Source organism: Lithobates pipiens, unplaced genomic scaffold (genome assembly GCF_037356315.1).
Source record: "Lithobates pipiens isolate NorthernLeopardFrog02 unplaced genomic scaffold, aLitPip1_a1.2 Scaffold_23, whole genome shotgun sequence".
Taxonomy (NCBI): domain Eukaryota; kingdom Metazoa; phylum Chordata; class Amphibia; order Anura; family Ranidae; genus Lithobates; species Lithobates pipiens.
Window position 1 is genome coordinate 154,780,566 of NW_027507785.1, and position 24,302 is coordinate 154,804,867.

The 24,302-nt window shown below is 43.9% G+C and overlaps 1 protein-coding gene across 1 annotated transcript in view; it reads left to right on the top strand.

Annotated features, from left to right (window-relative positions):
* Positions 1-24,302, top strand: part of GUCY2C (guanylate cyclase 2C) — a 1,344,189-nt gene that overhangs the window by 345,560 nt on the left and 974,327 nt on the right. The gene's annotated exons all lie outside the window — the stretch shown is intronic.

A 24,302-nucleotide genomic window follows, 5' to 3' on the forward strand; every position in this document is an offset into this window, starting at 1 on the left:
GGGGGCACATCGTTACACTTTGAAATGCATGGTTATTAAAGTGAACATTTCAAAACCTGATTCATTTTAACTGGACATACGATGAAAAAAGTATAAGCAAAGGTTACCAAAAAGAAACAGCATATTAAAACAGCCAGTAAATACAGAAATATATGCAGCTAAAGTGAGCAGCACAGTGGCTTAGTGGTTAGCCCCAGGGGCCTCGGTTCGAATTACATCTAGGACACTATCTGTGTGGAGTTTGCATGTTTTCCCTGAGCTTATGTGGGTTTCCTCCCACACTTCAAACACATACTTGTAAGTTAACTGACTCAAATGAGTGCACCCAAGATTGCTGCACCACTTCTTAAGCACTTTAAACCCCTAGAGAAAAATGTACTGTAAAAATACAAATGTAGTTATAAGCAAATCTCAGCTTTCCTGTAAAAGTTGACCTTAAACCCTACCTACAGTGCTTTGAAAAAGTATTCATGCACCTTGAAATTTTCCACATTTCAAAAATGTAAATATATTTTATTGGGATTTAATGTGATAGACCAACACAAAGTGGCACATAATTGTGAAATGCAAGGAAAATGATAAATGGTTTTCAAATAAATATGTAAAAAGTGTGGCATGTATTTGTATTCAGACCCCTTTACGCTGATACCCCTAACTAAAATCCAGTGTAACCAATAGCCTTGAGAAACGACCTAGTAAACAGAGTCCACCTGTTTGTATTTTATTCTCAGTATAAATACAACTGTTCTGCGAAGCCCGCAAAGGTCTATTAGAGAACTTTAGTGAACAAACAGCATCATAAAGGCCAAGCAGGGGTGGCCCATCCATTAAGGGTGCACTGACACCATCTCCCCTTTCCATTCCATGCGTCTGACCCCTTTCAGGACACTTTTCTAACACTGAATTGGCTGAAAGGACAGGCACCTAGGAGAGGGAGGAAGATGTATGGTGGAAGCCGCTGTGATCCACAGGAGGAGGAAGAAAAAATCTGCCGCTCGCCGGACAGCATGCCTGCTTCCTAGATGGGGTAAGTGTGGGGCTTTGATGTCCCAAATGTCCTCCTGGGGGAAGGATTGCCGATTACCGACCTGGGGGCGTGGCTGCTTGCCGCCCCCCAAAAGAAAAAAAACACCAGCCGCCACTGCGTAGCCAAGGAACAGGTCAGGGATAAAGTTGTGGAGAAAATTAAAACAGGGTTAGCTTATAAAAAAACATAGCCCAAGCTTTGAACATCTCACGGATCACTGTTCTATCCATCATCTGAAAACAGAAAGAGTATGGCACAAATGCAAACCTACAAAGACATGGCCGTCCACCTAAACTGACAGGCCGGGCAAGGAGAACATTAATCAAAGAAGCAGCCAAGAGGCCCATAATAACTTTGGAGGAGCTGCAGAGCTCCACAGCTCAAGTGGGGGAATTTGTCCATAGCACAACTATTAGTCCAGCGCTTAAAGTGGTTGTAAACCCTTACAAACCACTTTGACCTACAGGTAAGCCTAGATTAAGGCTTACCTGTAGGTCCAAGAAATATCTCCTAAACCTATACGGTTTAGGAGATATTTGCCCGAAGACAGGCACCGCTGTCTACAGCGCACGGGCGCACTGAGCGCGGCATTTCCAATAATGGAGCTGCTGCGCGTGTCGGCTCCCGTGCGCATGCGCGGGAGTGACGTCATCGCGGCTCCGCCGAATGACAGCGGCGGAGCTGCGAGACCCCACCGAAAAGATGGATGCGCCGGACTACAGGGGACAGCGGTGACTTCGCTGGCTCCTGTGTCAGGTAAGTGACACATAATGGGCTACTATGCGATGCATAGTAGTCCATTATGCTTTGCCTTTGCAGGGAATGAAAGAGGAAGTAAACCCATCAGGGTTTACTTCCTCTTTAACAAATCTGGCCTTTATGGAAGAGTGGCAAGAAGAAAGCCATTGATGAAAAAAAGCCATAAGAAGTGCTGTTTGTAGTTTGCGAGAAGCCATGTGGGGGACACAACAAACATGTGAAAGAAGGTACTCTGGTCAGATGAGACCAAAATCAAACTTTTTGGCCTAAAAGCAGCATCATGTTGTGGGGATGCTTTTTTTCAACAGGAACATGGAAGCTGGTGGAAAAATGGATGGCCAAATACAGGGAAATCTTAGTAGAAAACCTGTTAGAGTGTGCAAATGTTTGCAGATGCCCCACAGATGCTCAATAGGGTTAAGGTCTGGAGACATGCTTGGCCAGTCCACCACCTTTACCTTCAGCTTCTTTAGCAAAGCAGTGGTCGTCTTGGAGGTTTGGGGTCGTTATCATGTTGGAATACTGCCCTGATGGGAGGGGATCATGCTCTGCTTCAGTATGTCACAGTACATGTTGTGCACAAATCTGGCCTTTATGGAAGAGTGGCAGGAAGAAAGCCATTGCTGAAAGAAAACAATAAGAAGTACAATTTGCAGTTTGGGAAAAGCCACGTGGGAACACAGCAAACATGTGGAAGAAGGTGCTCTGGTCAGATGAGACCAAAATTGAACTTTTTGGCCTAAAAGCAAAACGTCATGTGCGTCGGAAAACACTGCGCAACACATTGAACACATCATCATTTTCAGCAGGGACAGGGAAGCTGGTCAGAGTTGATGGACAGAAAGATGGAGCCAAATACAGTGCAATCTTAGAAGAAAACTTGTTGGAGTCTGCAAAAAACTTAAGACTGGGGTTGGAGGTTCACCTTCCAGCAGGACAACGACACTAAACATACAGTCAGAGCTACAATAGAATCATTTATATCAAAGCATATTCATGTGTTAGATAGGGGTGAGCTTCATGTTCGAGTCGAACCCATGTTCGACTCAAACATCGCCTGTTCGCTCGTTCGGCGAATTCCGAACGTTATGGGCCATTCGCACCAAGTTTGAGTGGGCATCATGGCCCATAATTCACTGGGGCATCACTGGGGCATCGCAGTGTATTGCTGGTTGATGATTGGCCAAGCATGCACTATGACCCACATGCTTGGCCAATCACAGCGCCATCTGTACAACGAGGCGTAATTGGCCAAAGCCAGGGTGGCTTTGGCCAATTATGGCTCAGGGGGTTTAGTACAAACTCCATACTATATAAGGATGCCTGTGTGGCGGCCTTGTGTAGTGCGCCCCGGCAGTGAGAGAGAGATAGGCAGTGTCATTTCATTTCATGCAGGAGGCGAGTCAGTAAGCTGCAGTGAGTGTATTTTGTGTGTGTGTGTGTATATATATATATATATATATATATATATATATATATATGCATCCTAGGTATTGTGTGTGTGTGTGTGTATATATATATATATACTGTATTCAGTTTAGCTAGATTTGTTTCTGTGTACTGTGTCCTTTGCACAGGGTGCACTTAAAGCTATCCCAATTGCTGGTGTTCTTCTGATCCTATACCGCAGGCAGATGCAGTAATTAGAGTTGGTGTACTGTGTACTCTGTACAGTGTGCACTTAAAGCTACCCCAATTGCTGGTGTTCTTCTGATCCTATACCACATACAGCTGCAGTAATTACAGTTGGTGTACTGTGTACTTGGCACAGTGGGCGCTTAAAGCGACCCCAATTGCTGGTGTTCTTCTTCTGATCCTATACCACAGGCAGGCAGCTGCAGTAATTACAGTTGGTGTACTGTGTACAGTGTGCACATAAATCTACCACAATTGCTGGTGTTCTTATGATCCTATACCGCATGCAGTTGCAGTAATTACAGTTGGTGTACTGTGTACTCTGCACAGTGTGCACTTAAAGCTACCCACATTTCTGGCAGGCAGTTGATCCTGCTAGTTGCAGTATAATCAGTATATACGTCTCCGATTTGTGCAGCTACATCTCCCTGCAGGCCATTAGTATGTCTGGAAAGCCAACAAGGAGAGGCAGACAGTCACAAGCCAATAATAGAGGGCAAGCAGGCTCTGTGTCTAGAGGCAACAGTGCTGGTCGTGGACACGGTGCATCCTCATCAGCGTGTGGCCATGGGACACGCTTGTCCTTTTTTCGGCAGTTGGCCGTGTTGAGCTGCAACATGCCGAAGACTTGGTAGAGGGGATGACCAATCCATCCTCATCCTCTCTCACCCAGGCTCAGGGTACTTTGTCTGGCAAAGCAGCTGCCAACACGGCCTCTTCTCTCAGCTCAATGGTATCAGTAACTCCTTCCCTAGCCCCACCATGTCCTCCTGAGGAGTCCCCCAAAATTGTTTGAGCACAGTGTTGGGTACGTGCTCCAGGAGGATGCTCAGCGTTTTGAAAGCTCTGATGATGATACCCAGCTAGAGGAAGGCAGTAAGATGAGCCTAGAGAGAGGGGGTGCCCAAGAAGGACAGCAATCTGGCAGTCACGTTCCCCCAGCTGCAGCATACTGCCAGGTTTGCTCCAGTGATGAGGAGGGAGGGGATTAAGAGGTCACTGACTCCACGTGGGTGCCTGACAGGAGAGAGGAGGAGGAGACACCACATCTCCAATGAGGCAGGATGCCCTCCAGGGGCCAGCTTAAGGGCAGCACACTGACTGCATCACACCACAGAGCTCTGCATGTGCAAGGTGCTGCCTCTGCACGTTATTCCAAAAGTTCTTTGGTGTGGGCCTATTTTGAGACAAGTGCATCAGATCGCACCGCTGCTATTTGCAACATATGGCTCAAGCGTATCTCGTGTGGCCAAAACATCAGCCGCTTGGGCACCACATGCTTGACCAGACATATGTTGACCTGCCATGCAGTTCATTGGCAAGCGTACCAAAAAGACCCACACCAAAGAACAAAGCAGACCTCTCCTTGCTCCTCATCAGCTGGGATCTCCAACCCCACTATACCTTCAGTCCTCTCTGAAACCTGCACTGGGAGGAATGAAGGTGTAGAATTGGGTATGTCACAGCCAAGTACCTGCGGGCAATCTGCTATCAGTACACCGACGTCCAATTGTAACAGGCAAATTTCCCTGCCCCAGCTGCTGCACGGCCAAAAGAAGTTCACTCCCAGCCATCCACATGCCAAGCGGTTGAATGCTAGCTTGGCTAAATTGCTAGCACTTCAACTGCTGCCTTTTTAGTTGGTAGACTCTGCCCCCTTCCTTGAGTTTGTGGAATGTGCGGTTCCTCAGTGGCAGGCTCCCAAATGCCACTTTTTCACATGGAAGGCAATTCCGGCTCTCTACTGGAATGTGGAAGGTAATGTCTTGGCCTCGCTGGACAGGGTGGTCAGCGGTAAGGTGCATATTACCACGCTGCCAAAATGCTACTACTGGTGATTCTGACACACCTCTCTCCTCCACCCCCTCCTCTTCTTCTTTCTCCATGGGCCTCTTCCTGTGCTTTGTCCTCTGAACCAGCAGTGCTCCATAGGCGTTCAAGGGGCTACGCAAGTATGCAGGCAAAAAGATGCCATGCGGTGCTTGCACTGGTGTGCTTGGGGGACAGGAGCCACACTGGGGCAGAGATTCTGTCAGCTCTGCAGGTGCAGACTGAGAGGTGGCTGACACCATGCCAGCTTAAGCAAGGAATGGTGGTTTGCGACAATGGCACCAACTTCCTCTCCGCCCTCCGGCAGAGACAACTGACCCATGTGCCCCGTTTGGCTCACACCCTTAACTTGGTGGTTCAGTGGTTCTTGGGCAGGTATCCGAGCTTACAGGATGTCCTGAGGCAGGCCAGGAAAGTCTGTGTGCATTTCCGATGGTCATATAATGCCAGTGCTCGGCTGGCTGACCTCCAAAAGTAATTGAACCTGCCTAAGAACCGCCTAATTTGTGACATGTCCATCAGGTGGAACTCAATGTTGGCCATGCTGCAGTGGCTGCACATGCAGCAGAGGGCCATCAATGACTACCTGTGTGACTATGGCACCAGGAAAGGGTCAGTGGAGCTTGGTTTTTTCCCCACGCCAGTGGGGCATGATTGGGGATGCATGCACTGTCCTGTCACCATTTGAGGAGGCCACGAGGATGGTGAGCAGTGACAGTGCATGCATCAGTGACACTGTCCCTCTTGTCCACCTGTTGGAGCACACACTGCATGGAATAATGGAAAGGGCACTTGACGCAGAACAGAACAGAGGCAGGAAGAGGAGGACTTCCTTACCTCTCAAGGCCCCCAGTGTTCCTGCTGGCCGACCAATCACACAGGAGGAGGAGAAGGCACTCAGCATCAGCAGCAGTCTTTTAGGGATGATTTACAGTCCCAAGAAACCCGTGGACTTGTACGTGGCTGGGAGGAGGTGGCTGTGGATTATGTCGTCCTTAGTGACCCAGAGGACTCCAGATCGAATGCCTCAGTTAACCTACGCTGCATGGCCTCCCTGATCCTGCAAAGCCTGCGGAAGCATCCTCCTATTTCTTCGGATCAAGGCGAGGGATCAGTACTGGCCGGCAACCCTCCTTTTTCCTTGTATCAGGGGTAAGGTTGCGGACCTTATCTTGCCATCGCAGAGGGAGCAGTGGATGAAACATCTTCGGGAAGCCTTGCAAAAAGGTCTATGCAACGTGTTCCCAGAGACTGGGAGGTTACAAATTCCTGGTCCTGGACAACGTGTTGCTGGGGCTTCAGTCAGTCACAGAAGGAGCGGTGGAGAAGGTGGCTGTCTGTCCGATGTGTTCAGACAATTTTTTAGTCCGCAGCCCGAAGGTATGATCGGTTCCAGCAACCATCGCAAGCGTCTGATTTACATGGTGCAGGAATACCTAGGGGCAAGATCAGACTTGGACACCTTTCCCACCGAAAATCCTCTGGGTTACTGGGTCTTGAGCATAGATCACTGGTCAGAGCTTGCACAGTATGCAATTGAGCTACTGGCCTTTCCTGCATCCAGCGTTCTTCCGGAACGCACATTCAGTGCTGCTGGAGGCTTTGTAACTGATCACAGGTCCACCGACTTGGTTGATTGACTGACCTTCATAAAAATGAATCAGTCTTGGATCACCACCAGCTACCAAGCACCTGATGCTGATGTAACCGAATAATTTTTTTGAAATATCAGATCCCTTCAAGACTGCCTATGCTGATGCTGAGTGACTATCTTCTTCCTCCTCAATGATCATGCTGATAGCTTGTAAGAACATTTTTGGTTCTGGGCGCCGCCACCAGTGGCTTAGGCTAAATTTTTCAGCCCCTGTTTAACAAGGGCGTGTAATTACAATTTTTGACGCGATATTTTACGGGAGGGTTCGCTGCTGCACTCAACTACAATATCTGTGAGTGGTTGCAATGTTGTGGCACCAGCACCAGTGCCTAAGGCCCAATTTTTCAAGCCCTGTTTAACAGGGGCGTGTAATTACAATTTTTGATGCAATACTTTGCAGCAGGTCTCCTTCCTGCACTCCAACTAGAGTTTCTATGAGGGGTTGCAGTGTTGAGGCACCAGTGCCTAAGGCCCAATTTTTATGCCCCTGTTCAACAGGGACATGTCATTACAATTCTTGATCTAATATTTCACAGCAGGGCCCATTCCAACACCCACCAAGAGTAACTGTGAGGACTTACAGTGTTGTGCCACCACCCCCAAAAGGCCCAATTTTTCTACCACTGTTCAACAATGGCATGTAATTACAATTCTTGATATAATAGTTCACAGCAGGGCCTTTCAGTGCCCACCAAGAGTAACTTTGAGGGCTTAGAGTGTGGTGGCAACACCAACACCTTAGGCCCAAATTTCTGAAGAGCATATAGGGCAGGCCCCTACTTTCAAACATCCGACTTACAAACGTCTCCTTACAAACGGAAGGAGACAACAGGAAGTGAGATTAAATCTACCCCTAGGAAGGGAAATTCTCTCCTGTAAGAGTTGATGTGGGAAAAATGTGTCTCCTCTCCACTGATGCTTTATCACAAATCCTTGTTTCACTAAAACCCCCAAATTTAAAAAAAAACATTTGTCATTGGGACAGAAAATTAGGTGAAATCTTCTGAAGAGGTGCACAGACAGCAAAAAAAAAATGTTGCAGGGGTGATAACCCTTCCCTATGTTTTCCAAAAAGCTTAAAAATAGATTTTTTGACTGGAGCTACACTTTAAAAATGTACCACTTCAAAATTACAAACAGATTCTACTTAACACAACAAACCTACACAGTCCCTGTCTTGTTTGCACCGCCTGTATACTGCTGTTCAGAGTATATAGGGCCTGGGGGCCCTACGCCTTTCCTTTTTTTAATTTGGATGCGGGGTTCCCCTTAATATCCATACAAGACCCAAAGGGCCTGGTAATGGATGGGGGGGGGGTACCTATGCCGTTGGTCTCACTGATTTTCATCCATATTGCATTACATTAAAGCCGCAAGCAGTTTTAAATGACTTTTATTCCTTTAAAAATTTTATTTTGTGCAGGGGCTGTTCTAAGCATGGGAAAACACGCCACTTTACAGCCATACTATAGACACCCCCCAGGTACGATATTTAAATGAATATTTGCCTCTTTTTTTTTTTCACTGGGGCAGGACCCGGGTCCCCAAACCCTTTTTAGGACAATAACTTGCATATTAGCCTTTAAAATTAGCACTTTTGATTTCGAACGTTCGAGTCCCCATAGACTTTAATGGGGTTCTAAAGTTCGCACAAATTTTCGGTCAATTCGCAGGTTCTGGTGCAAACTGAAACCGGCTGGGGGGGGGGGGGGTGTTTGGCTCATCCCTAGTGTTAGAATGGCCCAGTCAAAGTCCAGACCTATATTCAATTAAGAATCTGTGGAAAGACTTGAAAATTGCTGGTGCTAACATAGCTATGCCAAACAGAAATCCTACATGGGTTTAATTGAGAGAGTCTCTTACCTTGAGGTAGGCAACAGCTGCTCTGACCTCAGTGGATGCATCTGAGCAGATGTGAATCTCTTTTCTCTGACTTGCAGCAAGGGAAGCTGAAGTGTAGCAGTGTGGTATGCCAATTCCATCTAAGGCATGTAGAGATTGTTTCCAGGGCTCCCAATTTGAATGTTTGTTTAGTGGAGCATCCCAATCTTTAAAGAGAATGTAAACTCTCCCACTCTGATGCTTGTTTTCATTTAGTCCATTATAATAAGTAATTATCAAACTATAGCCACTGTAATCCAGCCCAAATTGCATATTACTTACTGTTTAAAGAAACTTTAAAAAACAACTTGTTTCCAGGGGTTAGGCAGCACCATCTTAAGTATTGTTTTCTGAGTCCACAGTGGAGTGTATTTCCGCCCTTACATTGAGCACTTCCTGTACTGTTAACCAAGCCTCCTTCTCAATCCAAGTTTCTATGGCAACCCTGCTTCTCTGTTCATAGCTGACTTGTTTTATTTCATAGTGTTTACTTGTGCTGATTATCTAGTGTTTGCCTGTGTGAGTCCTATCAGCTTCAGCTGATAAGTCTGCAGTAATGCTGTCCCATGCCCTGCTTTACACTGCATGTGAGGTCACATAGACACATGGTGTGTAGGAGGAAGCTCTGAGTTATCACAGCAGCACTGTTTGAGGCAATCTTATGGAGTCTGAGGTTGGCTTCAGAAAGCATATCTTGAGTTCTTTGGAGCAGGTCTATGGCTTCTTCATCTGTAGGTAATGATTTGGGTCCATCGTCCATGTAGAAATCTATCTAATTAAAGCATCGAGCATCTGCATCAGACTCCTTTTCGCTATCAAGAGGAGTCCCTTATAGACCAAACTTTGCCACAGCAGGAGAGGGGCTGTTTCCGCAGAATGTAACCTTCATGCAGTATTCAATCACTTTATTGTTCATATTGTTGTTATGGTGCCACAGAAGCTTTAGGAAGTTCCTATGGTCTTCTCTTACTATAAAGCAATGGAAAATTTGTTCAGTATTAGCAGTTATGGCAACTGGCTCTCTTCTAAACCTCATAAGTACTCCTACAAGGTTGTTGGTTAAGTAATGACCAGTGAGAAGAACATTCGGGGATACGCCTTGATGCTTGGCAATGGAGTCAAACACTACCCTAATTTGATTTGATGTACATGGATAATACACTCTGAAGCAAGGCAGATACCAGCATTCATCATGTTCTAGAAGAGGTGGAGCTGGCTCACCATGAGCATTGTCAAAGATCCTTTTCATAAAGGAAATGTAATGGTCCTTCATTTCAGGATTGTTCTTTACAGTTCGCTAAAGTGAGTTGAATCTGGATAAAGCTTGTTCACGATTGTTTGGAAGTCTAACTCTTGTAGCACGAAGGGGTAATGGTGCAACCCAGCTGTTAGATTTATCTTTGAAGAATGTATTGTCCATTATTCTGATGAATTCTCTCTCTTCAATCTACAAGGCTATTCTGTTGTCTGAAGTGAGATGCATGCTCATTTCTTAACACGTGAGTTTTGAAGAAGTTGATCTCCGCTAGCGTGTACCTTCTATTCAAGCATACATCGCCCACTATTACTCAGCCTAGATCAAGTCTTTGTGCATATGGGGCATCGTCAGATCCATTGCACTGCTGATGTACTCAGGGCCGACCCAAGATATTGTGCTGTCTGGACCCAAAAAGAAAATACTGCCCCCCCCCCAAAAAAAAAAAATCACACCCACCAAAAGGTGCCCACATTCGAATGCAGCTGTGGTGGTAAGGGGCGTTCATTCAGAGGCAGATGTGGGGGTGGGGAGGGGGGGGTTTAGTCAGAGGCAGTGGTGGTGGGGGTGTTCAGTCAGAGGCAGATGTGGTGGTGGGGAGGGGGGTTCAGTCAGAGGCAGATGTGGTGTGGGGAGGGAGGAGGTTCAGTCAGAGGCAGTGATGGTGGGGATGGGATCAATGGTGCTGGCGCTTGCTTACAGTGTCAGTCATGCCTCCAGCGATACCTTTTTCACAGCAGAAAGTTCCTCCCTCTTCACGCTGTTGGCCGTCAGCTGACTTTCTCCTGCAGTTTCTGCCTCTTGTTCCGACATGGCATTTGTCTGCAGCATTGGCGGGGGAGCCGCGGAGAAGATGAGCAGGCATGCCACTGTGTGGGTATGGTAGCAAGTACTCTGCCCAGGGCTGGACTGGGACAAAAATTTGACCCTGGACTTCATCCAGACCAGCCCACTTTATTCGAAACACCTGGGGATGCGCTTCAATCAACCCGGCACCCTAGTTGTTATGGTGTCAGGATGATTGAAGCGCATTATTTATATTATTACATTGTAATATATAATGAAATAGTTCAACTCACCATAATGCAGAATCAGGGGGAACCTGAGCTTGTCACTTGCCACTGTCGCCTGCAACTAGATGCAGCATGTCGTTTGCCATGTCACTTGTCAGCAGATGCAGCGTGTCACTTGCCATGTCACTTGCCATGTCACTTGTCACCAGATGCAGCTTGTCACTTGCCACGTCACTTGTCAGCAGATGCAGCTTGTCACTTTCCACATCACTTGTCAGCAGATGTGTGTCACTTGCCACGACACTTGTCAGAAAATGCAGCTTGTCACTTGCCCCATCTATTGTCAGCAGATGCAGCTTGTCACTTGCCATGTCACTTGTAAGCAGATGCATTTCACTTGCAATGTCACTTGCTACCAGATGCAGCTTATCACTTGCCACGTCACTTGGCATGGGTCAGATGGTAGACACGCCAACTAGAAACAAAGCCTTCCTAGCCCTACTACTGATTACCAACAATACAGACCTAATCATGTGGAAATACGGGGCAATTTAGGAAACAGCGAGCCCAGATCAATTAGCTTCAGTATAAATCACACAAATAGGAAACATAAGGGAAATTCAAGACTCTGAATTTCAAAAGAGTCTACTCCCATAAACTATGAACCTTGCCAGAAGATATAAATTGAGATAAAATCTTAGGAACAAAGAACACGGAGGAGAGATGGGTTTGCTTTAAGAGCATATAAAAGCAAAGGAGAAGGCCTTCAAGAAATACAAGGCTGAGAGATCATCAGCATTCAGACTTTACAAGGAATGCAACAAGAAATATAAGGGTGCAATTAGGGCAGCTAAGATAGAACACAAAAGACATAGCGGAGGAGAGCAAAAAAAAAATATACCAAGAATTTTTTTAAGTATATAAACAGTAAAAAGGGGAGGACAGACCATATTGGCTCCATAAAGAATGAGGAAGGAAATCTGGTTACAAAGGATGGGGAGACAGTGAACGTATTGAATTTATTCTCCTCCTCAGTCTTCATGAGGGAATCAGGGGGGATTCAGTAACCAAAACTGCAGTGTTTATCCTCATGACACATCACAGGAAGGACCTCCATGGTTAACAAAGGACAGAATTAAAATTAGACTTGGGAAACATAACATTAATAAATAACCGGGACCAGGTGGCTTGCACCCGACAGTACTTAGGGAACTCAATCACGTAATTTCTAGACCATTGTTCCTAATTTTTACTGACAGTCTACTGACTGGAATAGTACCAGCTGATTGGAGAAAAGACAATGTAGCACCAATATTTAAAAAGGGGCCAAAATGCATCCCTGGGATTTACAGACTAGTTAGCCTAACATCAATAGTATGTTAACTCTTGGAGGGAATGATAAGGGACTATATACAAGATTTTAGTAATGAGAACAGTATCCTAAACAGTAATCAGCGTGGATTCATGAAGAATCGTTCTTGCCAAAACAATCTATTAACCTTCTATGAGGAGGTGAGTTGCCATCTAGATAAAGGAAGGCCCGTAGACATGGTGTATCTGTATTTTGCAAAAGCATTTGGCGCAGTCTCCCCTAAATGTTTACTTTCCAAAATAAGGTCCATTGGCATGGACCATAGGGTGAGTACATAAATTGAAAACTGGCTACAAGGGCGAGTTCAGAGGGTGGTAATAAATGAGGAATACTCAGAATGGTCAGGAGTGGGTAGTGGGGTCTCCCAGGGTTCTGTACTGGGACCAATCCTCTTTAATTTGTTAATTAAAGACCTGGAGGATGGGGTACACAGTTCAATCTCTGTATTTGTGGATGATACTAAGCTAAGCAGGGCAATAATTTCTCCGCAGGATTCGGAAAACTTGCAAAAACATCTGAACAAATTATTGGGGTGGGAAACTACATGGCAAATGTGGTTCAATGTAGAAAAATTATGATTTATGTGGAAAAAATATGAATGCAATCTATACACTGGAGGAGAACCTCTGGGGGAATCTTGGATAGAAAAGGACCCTGGGGGTTCTAGTAGATGATAGGCTCAGCAATGGCATGCAATGCCAAGCTGCTGCTAATAAAGCAAACAGGATATTGGCATGCATTAAAAAGGAGACAAGACTCAGATCCAGCCACACCTAGAGTATGCTGTCCAGTTCTGTTATTAGAAATTTGTATCGCCACAGAGTGTTACTATGGATATGAATAATTTGCCATGTCCTGATAGCTGGATTATTAAGAAAATTATAATTTTCTTTTCTTAACTGTCCAGTTCTGGGCACCAGTCCTCAGGAAGGATGTACTGGAAATGAAGAGAGTACAAAGAAGGGCAACAAAGCTAATAAAGGGTCTGGAGAATATTAGTTATGATGAGGAAAGGTTGCGAGTACTGAACTTATTCTCTCTGGATAAGAGACGCTTGAGAGGGGATATGATTTCAATATACAAATACCATACCGGTGACCCGACAATAGGGATAATACTTTTTCATAGAAGGGAGTTTAACCTTAAACTATGTAGAGGGTTCTTTACTGTAAGAGCGGCAAGGATGGGGAATTCCCTTCCACAGGCAGTGGTCTCAGCAAGGGGCATCGATAGTTTCAAGGAGCTGTTAGATAAGAACCTGAACGGCCACAACATACAGGGATATACAATGTAATACTGACATATAATCACACACATAGGTTAAACTTTATGGACTTGTGTCTTTTTTCAACCTCACCTACTATGTAACTATGCAACAACAGCAGTCTGTGCACTTGATGTCAACTTTACAGTTTTTAGCAAAATGGTCATAGGAAGCACAGCACCTATAGCATTTTCAGAGTTTCTGGAGAAGCCCCTTGAATTCTTTTTTAAATCATGTAATCTTTATTTGAAAATGTTTCACATTTTACAAAACTAATTCGTTCATCTTCTTTACCACATAAACACTTTACGTATTTACAGTATATCACAAAAGTGTATACACCCCTCACATTTTTGTAAATATTTTATTATACCTTTTCCTGTGACAACACTGAAGAAATGACACTTTGCTACAATGTAAAGTAGTGAGTGTACAGCTTGTATAACAGTGTAAATTTGCTGTCCCCTCAAAATTAACTCAACACACAGCTATTAATGTCTAAACCGCTGGCAACATGTGTGAGAATCCCCCTAAATGTCCACATTGGGCCTAAAGTGTCAATATTTTGTGTGGCCACCATTATTTTCCAGCACTGCCTTAATCCTCTTGGGCATGGAGTTTACAAGAGCTTCACAGGTTGCCGCTGGAGTCCTCTTCCACTCCTCCGTGATGACAGTAGATGTTAGAGACTCTGTGCTCCTCCACCCTCCATTTGAGGATGCTCCACAGATGCTCAATAGGGTTTACGTCTGGAGACATGCTTGGCCAGTCCATCACCTCTACCCTCTGCTTCTTTAGCAAGGCAGTGCTCATCTTGGAGGTGTGTTTGGGGTCGTTATCATGTTAGAATACTGCCCTGAGGCCCATTCTCTGAAGGGAGGGGATCATGCTCTGCGGGCATTCATGGTTCCCTTAATGAACTGTAGCTCCCCAGTGTTGGCACCACTCATGCAGCCCCAGACCATGGCACTCCCACCACCATGCTTGACTGTCTTTGTACTCCTTACCTGGTTGCTGCCACACACACTTGACACCATCTGAACCAAATAAGTTTATCTTGGTCTCATCAGACCACAGGACATAGTCCCAGTAATCCATGCCCTTAGTCTGCTTGTCATCAGTAAACTGTTTGAAGGCTTTCTTGAGCATTATCTTTAGAAGAGGGTTCCATTTGGGATGAAAGCCATGCAGACCAATTTGATGCGGCGTGCAACGTATGGTCTGAGCACTGGCAGGATGACCCCCCACCCCTTCAACCTCTGAAGCACTGCTGGCAGCACTTATACGTCTGTTTTCCCAAAGACAACCTCTCAATATGATGCTGAGCACGTGCACTCAACTTCTTTGGTTGATCATGGCTAAGCCTGTTCTGAGTGGAACCTGTCCTGGTTAACCACTGTATGGTCTTGGCTACCATGCTGAAGCTCAGTTTCAGGGTCTTGGCAATCTTCTTATAGCCTAGCCCATCTTTATGAAGAGCAACAATTCTTTTTTGCAGATCCTCAGAGTTCTTTGCCATGAGGTGGCATGTTGAACTTCCAGTGACCAGTATGAGAGATGATAACACCAAGTTTAACACACCTGCTCCCCATTAACACTTGAGACTGTTGTGATTGTGGTATGGGATCTTAATGAAGATCTCAGCGTTAATTCAGTGCCTCCAACCTTGCGGTAATTTTGTAAATTTTTTTCTAATTGTCAGTGCACACCACAATCCTTTCCTGAGTTAGTTAATTTATGGGGTTTTCCTACCAAATTATACAATATCTCCCAACAAAATTAATAAGTAAAGTAAGTTTGATTTATTAATTAACGAGTATATTCATACAATTTGATACAGAACTAAATTTCTGGTGATTTGAATTTCATACATACATTATCAAAACATCCTCAAAGTTATATTTGCTTTTACCCAGGGAAACTGAAATAATCACTCATGGAATCAAGGTGGTCTGTGGAAAAATAATATGTGGTAATTTATTCTTTATATTCAAGAACGCAATATCCTTTGTCGCTCAGGGGAAGAACCCTCTAAACTTCTCCGGCCGGAAGAAATCCAAAGTATATCTCCCCGAGTCAGCAGAACGACATTGCCAATTTGAATTAATTATTAAACCACAGATTTACGCCAATTACATGGAGCAATAAAACTTCCCTGAGGACACAGAAATCTAAATTGATTTAAATATTTGATAGAATTCCCTAAAACCCGGTTATAATAATACACCCCCGACAGTCAATAACATCCTTACATAACCTCTAAAATTTGTTTCTATAATATCAAGAGTGGAAGTAAAAATAGCCTTTATGTAATCTGGATCTTACCAATCAGCTTATGAGGGAAGATGTCCGCCAAAATCTATGCACATCGAATGGTTTCAGTCATCAAGCCCAACAAGATGGAGAATGGTCAATATCATCAGACTTCTTAATGTCGGGGGTGTGTCTCCTCCCTCTCTTTTTCTCTTTCCCAACCTTTATACCATTTTGGGACAATACACCTATAAATGTATCTTAAGCTCAGCCCAGAAGGTTTGGCTTACTCCCCATTGGTTGGGGAGATTTTTATGATCGGCCAGGTAAAAACTGCAATATTATCTTCAACCACAGGGGGGTGTCTGATGATAACAAATGTGTATCCAACTTACTTTGTAAAAAAAAATCTATACATATAAAAAAAAATATATATATATATATATATATATATATATATATATATATATATATATATATATATATATAAGTGTTTTCTATATTTTGGGGATGTGAATATGTGTCTATATTTTTCAAGGATTCTTAGTAGTTGGTGTATAATATAATCCTTGATTTATAATGTAGTTAATTAGAATCACACAATGGGGGTTTATAAGACCATGACGTGACATGACAATGACGTATTTCCTATTTCAACCTAATTTCCTTGAGACCACACATGTGACATGTGTTTTCTGGATATAGGAGGTCGCGGCTTGTCTTTATACTTGTAAAGGTGACTTACACACAATTTTTAACTTGTACTATAGTAAAACATTAGATCCCTGCTTCTAAAATACGTATATTCATGATGTAAAAATACACACAATTTTCAATGTTTTCTTGTAGTGTCTTCAATGGACCTTGAGCATTCAGGATACCATTCCATTGTTTACTTTTCTAATAGAGGTGTCTTATTTGTCTTGTTGGGAAGATCTCCATTTCATATGTTAGTCATTGTCTCATTGACATCTGAGTCCATATTGAGGTTGACTTTAGGATATCTGTTCACTCTCTAATACAATAGGTTATTTATTTAAGTCTTCCTTGAATTAAAGTCATGGCGGCAACAGTCTTAGTCAGCTTGATACTTTTGTTTGTTATAACCCAGCTTTTCAAGGGGTTATATAAATTGGTTACTTAATTCTGATGGGAGGGGAAAGTGGTCCTCTTGGTGTTACTGCTTACATTTTACCAGACTAAAATGACAAATATAACAACATATGATATTTTGAGGTATATGTTATGACAAAATCCCCCTTTTGAATTCCGGGTATGTCCTGGGAACGTAGCAGGAATTCACTCTCTAACCTAGAGACAATCAGAGGGTGATACCGTGGTGTGTAATGTGTTAAAGGCTAAAGTTGTTGGTGACCTCCGCTGATGAGCCTTAAGACCATTGGTAACTGTTCGTGGGTTTTTCGGGATAGTTTTGTCATTTGGATGGTGAGAACCACTAACCATATTATTAACAGTCCGATACAGGTTAGAATCAGTACATCCGTTATTGGAAAATATGATCTGCTTTCTAATAAGATATGGTCTTTCTCGGAATAGTCCAAAGTTTCAATTGATAGATTGTTCTTTTTAATAGACATCTGGATGGTGTGGTTAGGTTTATGTTCTAATAAGAATTTGAGGTCAGGGTTCATTGGGATGTCCTGATGTTGGAAGGCATCGACACTTTCAACTTCCCCTTCCCAGATTTCGGTTCCTATCGGATATAATGTGGTTTTCCCGATTGTGATTCTTGCGTTGGCGGGGACCTTGATAATAGATACTGTAGCAGGTAGAGCTATGACACGGCTCATGATTTGTTTTTCATAGAATATGCTCATATTTTTTAATGGAGTGCTGACCAGCCATTCGTCTTTCACGAGCACTTCCTTGACTTCTGATGTATCTGTAGTTTTCCTCATTTGTACTTCGCATTGTTCAGAACCATGTTTTTCATATTCCATGCCACAGAGTGCGTGGGTTGTGTCGTATACGAATGGGTTTCCGTTACATTGGAAGTTTATGTCCTTAAATCGTGTACATTCTTTCAATAGGGGTATAGCGTATAAATCCGGCGTCCAGGGCTGATAGGCAATCAGGTCTGGGGTTTTGATCTGTACATGTATATCGTCCCTCCATGTCCCGACATTATGGATTGTTTTCATCTGATAGATATTCTTAGAGGAGACGAAGGGTATGGCTAACAAAAAACATACTTCAAGAGCTGCTGGATTGATATATAGTGGCATAGCACTTCCTGTTTTGAAAGCCAGGTTAACTTGAAAGTCTTCTACTTCACCCCCATTGACCTTAGTGAGTACGGTTTTTATCATTTCAGTGGACACGAAATAAAGGGGAATGTGTCCGTGGGAGAGATCGTTCATTCCATTCTGTATTTCGTTTAGATAGGCTAGTGTGTGGAATAGAATTGGTTCTTGGATGTATAGTAGTTCCCTTTTGAATAGTTCATGACTTTGATGGAGGTCGATAGATCGGGTGATCAGTTCTGAGTGCAAGTTGACAGTGACCACCGTGTCATTAATGATGGTACGGAAATCGGTAAACTCAGTTTTTTGTGTTTCAAGTTCCTGGTGGATGGCTTGAATATTAATTTGTAAATTTTCAATTTCCATTGCCAGAGTCTTTACGGAGACTGTATTAGCAGCAGATATGGTGGTGGACACTACAGCTCCAAGGACGGTGAATATGAGTCCAGCTATCAGGGCCCCCACGAACCTCTTGGGTCTCTTCTCGTGTGTAATGGTTACTGGGACAAACGGCTTACGAGCTTGTGTCAGTATCTCGTACACCCGAGTGTTTGCTGATTTTAGGTGCAGGTGGTACCATTCCTTTATCTCTGGGGATTGGATCCTCTGTGGGTTAAAAAGTCTTTCTATAGAGGTCTTCGGATCCACGCTTACACATACTTTTTGTGTGGTGATCCTCTTATCGGTTAAGATAAAACCGGGGGCTTCTTGGACTAATATTCCCGAGGAAGGTCCTGGTCGGGCGATTAGGCTTGTCCGGCCTGGTATGGACATCCACAGCAGAATACCAAGGACTTTCCATGTGGTGGTTTCCTGGGGCCGTCTCATGATTGGGTTTCGTTTTGGGTATTTCTGGTTGCCATCACTTTTGATTTCCAGTTTGGATTGTGGCAGGGATTTCATTTCTCGGATGTATACCTTGTGAGGAAAAAAATTTTTTAATGACCATATAGAAATGGGACAAACATATATATCTAGATATATATATATATATATATATATTTTTCTCTCTTTTTTTTTTTTTTTTTTTGAGTTAACCCTCTTGATTTACCTTGAAGGTATATGTTGTCGAGGGTCATTCCTCTAGCACTTGTAATTGGGATTTAGGGTGGCACGCACGTAACTGATTGATGTGTACCCATCTCTCGCTAATTTCACCATTTCGTGGAATATGTAGTTTATATGCCACGGGGGATATTTTGTCCACTATATTGAATGGACCTCTCCAGGACGGTAGGAATTTCCGTTCCTTTACCTGGCTTCTCATGAAATTGTAAAGATATACCCTGTCCCCGATCTCGTACTCCTTCTTAGTGGTTTTGAGGTCATAATATGTTTTAGCGCTAGTTGCGGCTCTTTCGGTGTTCCTTTGGGCAAATGAGAAAGCATATTGTAAATGCTTCCGTAACTCTTCAACGTATTGGTGAGTTGTGGTGGCATTGATTAAGTTATGATCGGTGGTGCGGTACAGGAGGTGTTGGGGTAGGACCATCCGCCTTCCGGTCATAAGTTCAAAGGGTGACATTTTGGTGACTGTATTCGGGGTTGCCCTTAATGCCATCAGGACTAAAGGAAGCTTCATATCCCAGTCCTTACCTGTTTCCTTTACAAATTTTTTAAGTATGTTGACAATGGTTTGATTGTACCGTTCCACTCCACCGCTAGAGGCAGGCCGGTAGGCAATATGTAACTTTCTTTTTACACCCAATATTTTCCACAATTTGGTCATTACTTCACCAGTGAAATGAGTACCCCTATCAGATTCCATCCTCTGTGGAAGGCCAAAACGTGAGAATATGTGATTTATCAAAAGGGCAGCGCATGTGTCAGAGCTGTTATTTGGTGCGGGAATGCATTCAACATATTTAGTAAATAAACATGTTACGGTTAACATATATCGATTTCCACGTGAAGATTTTGTTACAGGCCCAATGAAATCCATTTGAAGGTCTGACCAGGGCATACATATCCCCCTTTTTTGGAGTGGTGCCCTGTGGGTGGGTGAAGCCGGTTGAAACTGAGGACATATTAAACACCCCCGACAGTATTCTTTCACATCACGCAACATATGAGGCCAGTAGGCATAATCCCGTAGGATTTCGTAGGTGATCCGTTCTCCGCGGTGCCCAGACGTGGGAGCGTCATGGGCATGCTGTAGCATTAAACCTCTGAACTTGAGGGGAACTACCCATTGTTGGATACCCCCCTCGGAGGTGCGGATCAACAATCCCTGATGTAGTGTGAACTGCGATTTGGATTTCAGTAATATACGTAGGTCTTCCTTGCCAGGATATTGTTCTCGACTAAGGGGATCCCGGCTTGGACATTCTAAATGTTTATAAAACAAGCCAATTATTGGGTCATCTTTTTGGGCTGTAATTAGATCTTCACTGGGGTTTTCATGACACCATTGTAATACATTTGAATTATCAGTCATCCTATCTTGTTGCCTAGTAACGGCCTCCGTCTGTACTGACCCTAATAGATGATCTATATCTAGCAACTCACCTGTCAAGGCTCCTTCTTTGGCTAGGGTATCGGCCTGATCGTTCCCTTCCTTTTCTTCACCTAGGACTTTGGAGTGGCCTTTTGTTTTCTTAAAATACAGTGTGATCTCGTGTTCCCTTACCAAGTGGTCGATCTGACGAAACAACTTACCATGTTTTACAGGTTTATGGTTACTCTTTACCATGTTGTTTCGTTTCCATCGGGTGAGGTATTCAACAAAACTATTTCTTACATAATTTGAATCAGTGATGATAGCAAATTCTTTGATGTGATAATTTATGGCCATTTCAACGGCTTTCAGGATGGCAGCGAGTTCAGCAACTTGGCTGCTTCTCGGCCCAAGTTTGTATCCCACAGAGATTGGGGCTACACCTTGGGTCCACACGATCCCGATACCAGCCACTAGTAGGAGTTGGTCCTTGTCCTTGTGATGATAGGCACAGCCATCTACAAAAACACATGGCAATTGTTTACAATGTTTATCATCATAAACCTTGTAAGGAGACGACATTTGTTCGTCCAAAAAGTCAGGGTCTGGGGTCCCTGCGCAGGGATCAGGGGCAGAGCAATCGTGCAGCTCAGCAAGGCCCTGGGCCACTGGATTTTTTTTATTCTGTTTATATCGAATTTCCAGAGGCCATCCCTGTAGAGACAGAGTCCAGGCAGTGATGCGGCTATTTGACACATTTCCATCCCTGATACGTTCACTCTGTAAGTATTGTAAAGGTTGATGTGCAGTCTCCACAATGATTCTTTCACCTTGAATGTAACTGCGGAAATTCTGTAATGCCCAAACAGTGGATAATAAAGCTTTCTCGCAGTCAGAAAATTTAGTCTCGACAGAGGACAAGGATTTGCTGGCATAAGCAATAGTTCTATTGGCATTTTCTTGTTTCTGATAAAGAACGGAACTCATACTCACCTGTGTGTATCCTGTCTCAAGGAAAAAGGGTTTACCTCCTTCGGGATATGCCAGGCAGGGGGCTTGGGTGAGTCGTATCTTCAGTTCCTTCATAGCGTTTGTTTGTTCCTGGCCCCATGACCATTCGGTTTCTTTCTTCAGCAGATGAAGTAATGGTTTGCTAATCTCTGCGTAATTGTCGATGAACTTGCGTGAATAGTTCATCAGTCCTAGAAATGATCTTAATTCTTTAAGATTAGTAGGAACCTTACAATTTAAAACTGCCTCCACCTTCCTCCTTTGGGGGTTTAACCCTTCAGAGGTGACTTCATGGCCTAAGAAGTTAACTCGGGTGCGGCACCATTGTGCTTTCTGAAGTGATAATTTTACTCCGGCCGCCCTTAGCTGGCCCAAAATGTGACGGAGTTCTATGAAGTGTTTGGTCATGTCGGTACTTTTAATGAGGATGTCATCAACGTATGTCAATGTTCCCCGCTCTAAAGCATCAGGCATGGCCTTGTGCATGAAGACTGCAAATTAATGGCCAGAATTGATATAACCGAATGGCATGCGCACCCAGCAGTATTGCTGATTTCCAAAGCTGAATGCTAGTTTATATTGATCTTCTTCACTGACTTTTATGGTCCAATACCCCTGGGCACAGTCAAGGGCCGAGAATACCTGGGATCCCTGAAGTTGGGCCAGGCATTGGTCTATGTATGGTACGGGCCATCCTGACCTGTAGACGCGCTTATTTAGCTGTCTGAGATCAGCGCATAGGCGCCATTGTCCGTTGGGATTTAGGATTCCCAGTATGGGGTGGTTGTATGAACTGTGGATGGGTTTAATTATACCCCGTTCGAGTAACTTCCTAATGATCTCAGATAGAGACTCATAGGCGGCTAGCAGCAGTCGATACTGTTTTACAAATACCGGTGGGGCCTGAGGGTCGGTTTGGATTTTGGCGATGTGGAGATCAGTATTTCCACAATCGTAGGAATTCTGAGCGAATATATCTTGGAATTCGAACAGGATTTCACGGAGCCATTGTCGTTCAAGATCATTGGTGCAGGCATCAGCCAGGGCTATAATCTCTTCGACTATCTCCTTGAATCCTGGAAATGTTTCCGGTTTCCCTATCTTATATGCCTCTTCAAGTCTGGTGGTCAGGTCATTTGGTGGGTGAGTTGTATTTTTCTCCCAATCAAAACTTTTAGGGTACTCTTGTTCTTTGATTGGTTGTTCAAAGACAAGAAATGTCTCTTCAATTCGACAGGTACCATCCTTAGAATCGAAGGGGTAAATGGATTCTATGGTGAATATGCCCTCAGGGGTAGAACTGAATGATTGTTCAATTAATTTCTCATCGGATAAATATTCATCCGGTATGAGCCCAATCACTTGGTTAGTGATCCCGAACGTGTGATACCCCGTCTCTACCGCTAGGCCGATGAGGGTGCCTTTGGGTAGGTTAAGGTCCTGATTTGAGAGGTTATGTATGTAGACGGATATCATTGATTGATGCATGTTTATCAAGGGTGTGTGGGTAATTTTTATTCCTTCTTCTTGTATTCTCTGGGACAGACATATTAATGCGTCTGGTCCCTTCAGTTTTTGTCCCTTTTTTACGTTGATGGGAAGTAGGAAATTTTTAATGCCCCTGGGGATGATACTTTCTCGAGCTACCTGAATCTCGACAGCGTAGGGCATTTGTTGTTGGAACTTCAGGGCTGAGGTCGTATCCTGGTATCCCTCTGGGTCTCCCTTTAATCTACTCCATATGCAGTCGTTTATCAGGTCAATTTGAGCGGCAAAGCGATGTAATAGGTCGTTGCCGAGGTATATTTGGGATTGTGGAGTATCCAGCACTATGAATACGTGAGTGGTTGTCTTATTACTTATAGTGATATCTAGGAGGCATTTAGCGACTGAGTCATGGTCCTCAGAGTCATTGATAGTATCTGTCATCCAATGCCTCTGAGGGGTGGGGAAGCGTATAATTTCTCTATCACAAAGGTGATTAACGAGGCCGTGGCTCACAAAGCTATATTCTTGTTTTAGATCAACTTTGGCGTATTTGGACCTATTTAAACCATTTATCTGGATAGGTATAAAGAGGTCATTACTAACCCTCTCTATTTCGGTCAGGAACTGGGCGTGATTTCCCCCTTTCCTAATTTTATCTTTTTGGTGGAAGTATATGGTCAGTACGTTATCCCGGAGGGATATTTCTTTTATTTTATCTTGGGGAATTTTATAAATATGTTCCTCGTTTCCTATTTCCAGGCCCTGATTTTCAGGTTGTATGACCGTGACATTGGGGAACTGACTATTCCTGAAATGGATTTCTAGAGAACCAGGCCTTTCTTCCACCAGGTGGCAGTGTCGCCGGGAATGGGGAATTTGAAGTCTTTCAAATTTAATCGGGGAATTTACCTGTGACCACATCACTTGATTCACGCAATCGACAATTGTGTTAAACCTCTTTAGAACATCCATTCCAATAATCATGTGATGGTTTGGGAGATCTGCAATGATAACGGGGTGTCTAATTTCCTGATTACCTAATTTAAGTTTAAGCCATGCAGTACCCATGACTTGCAGTGGTTCTCCCCCCACCCCGATTAGTGAGCAATCAAAGCTCCCAAGTTTTGGCTTGCTGGGCATTGATTTTATTACTTCATTA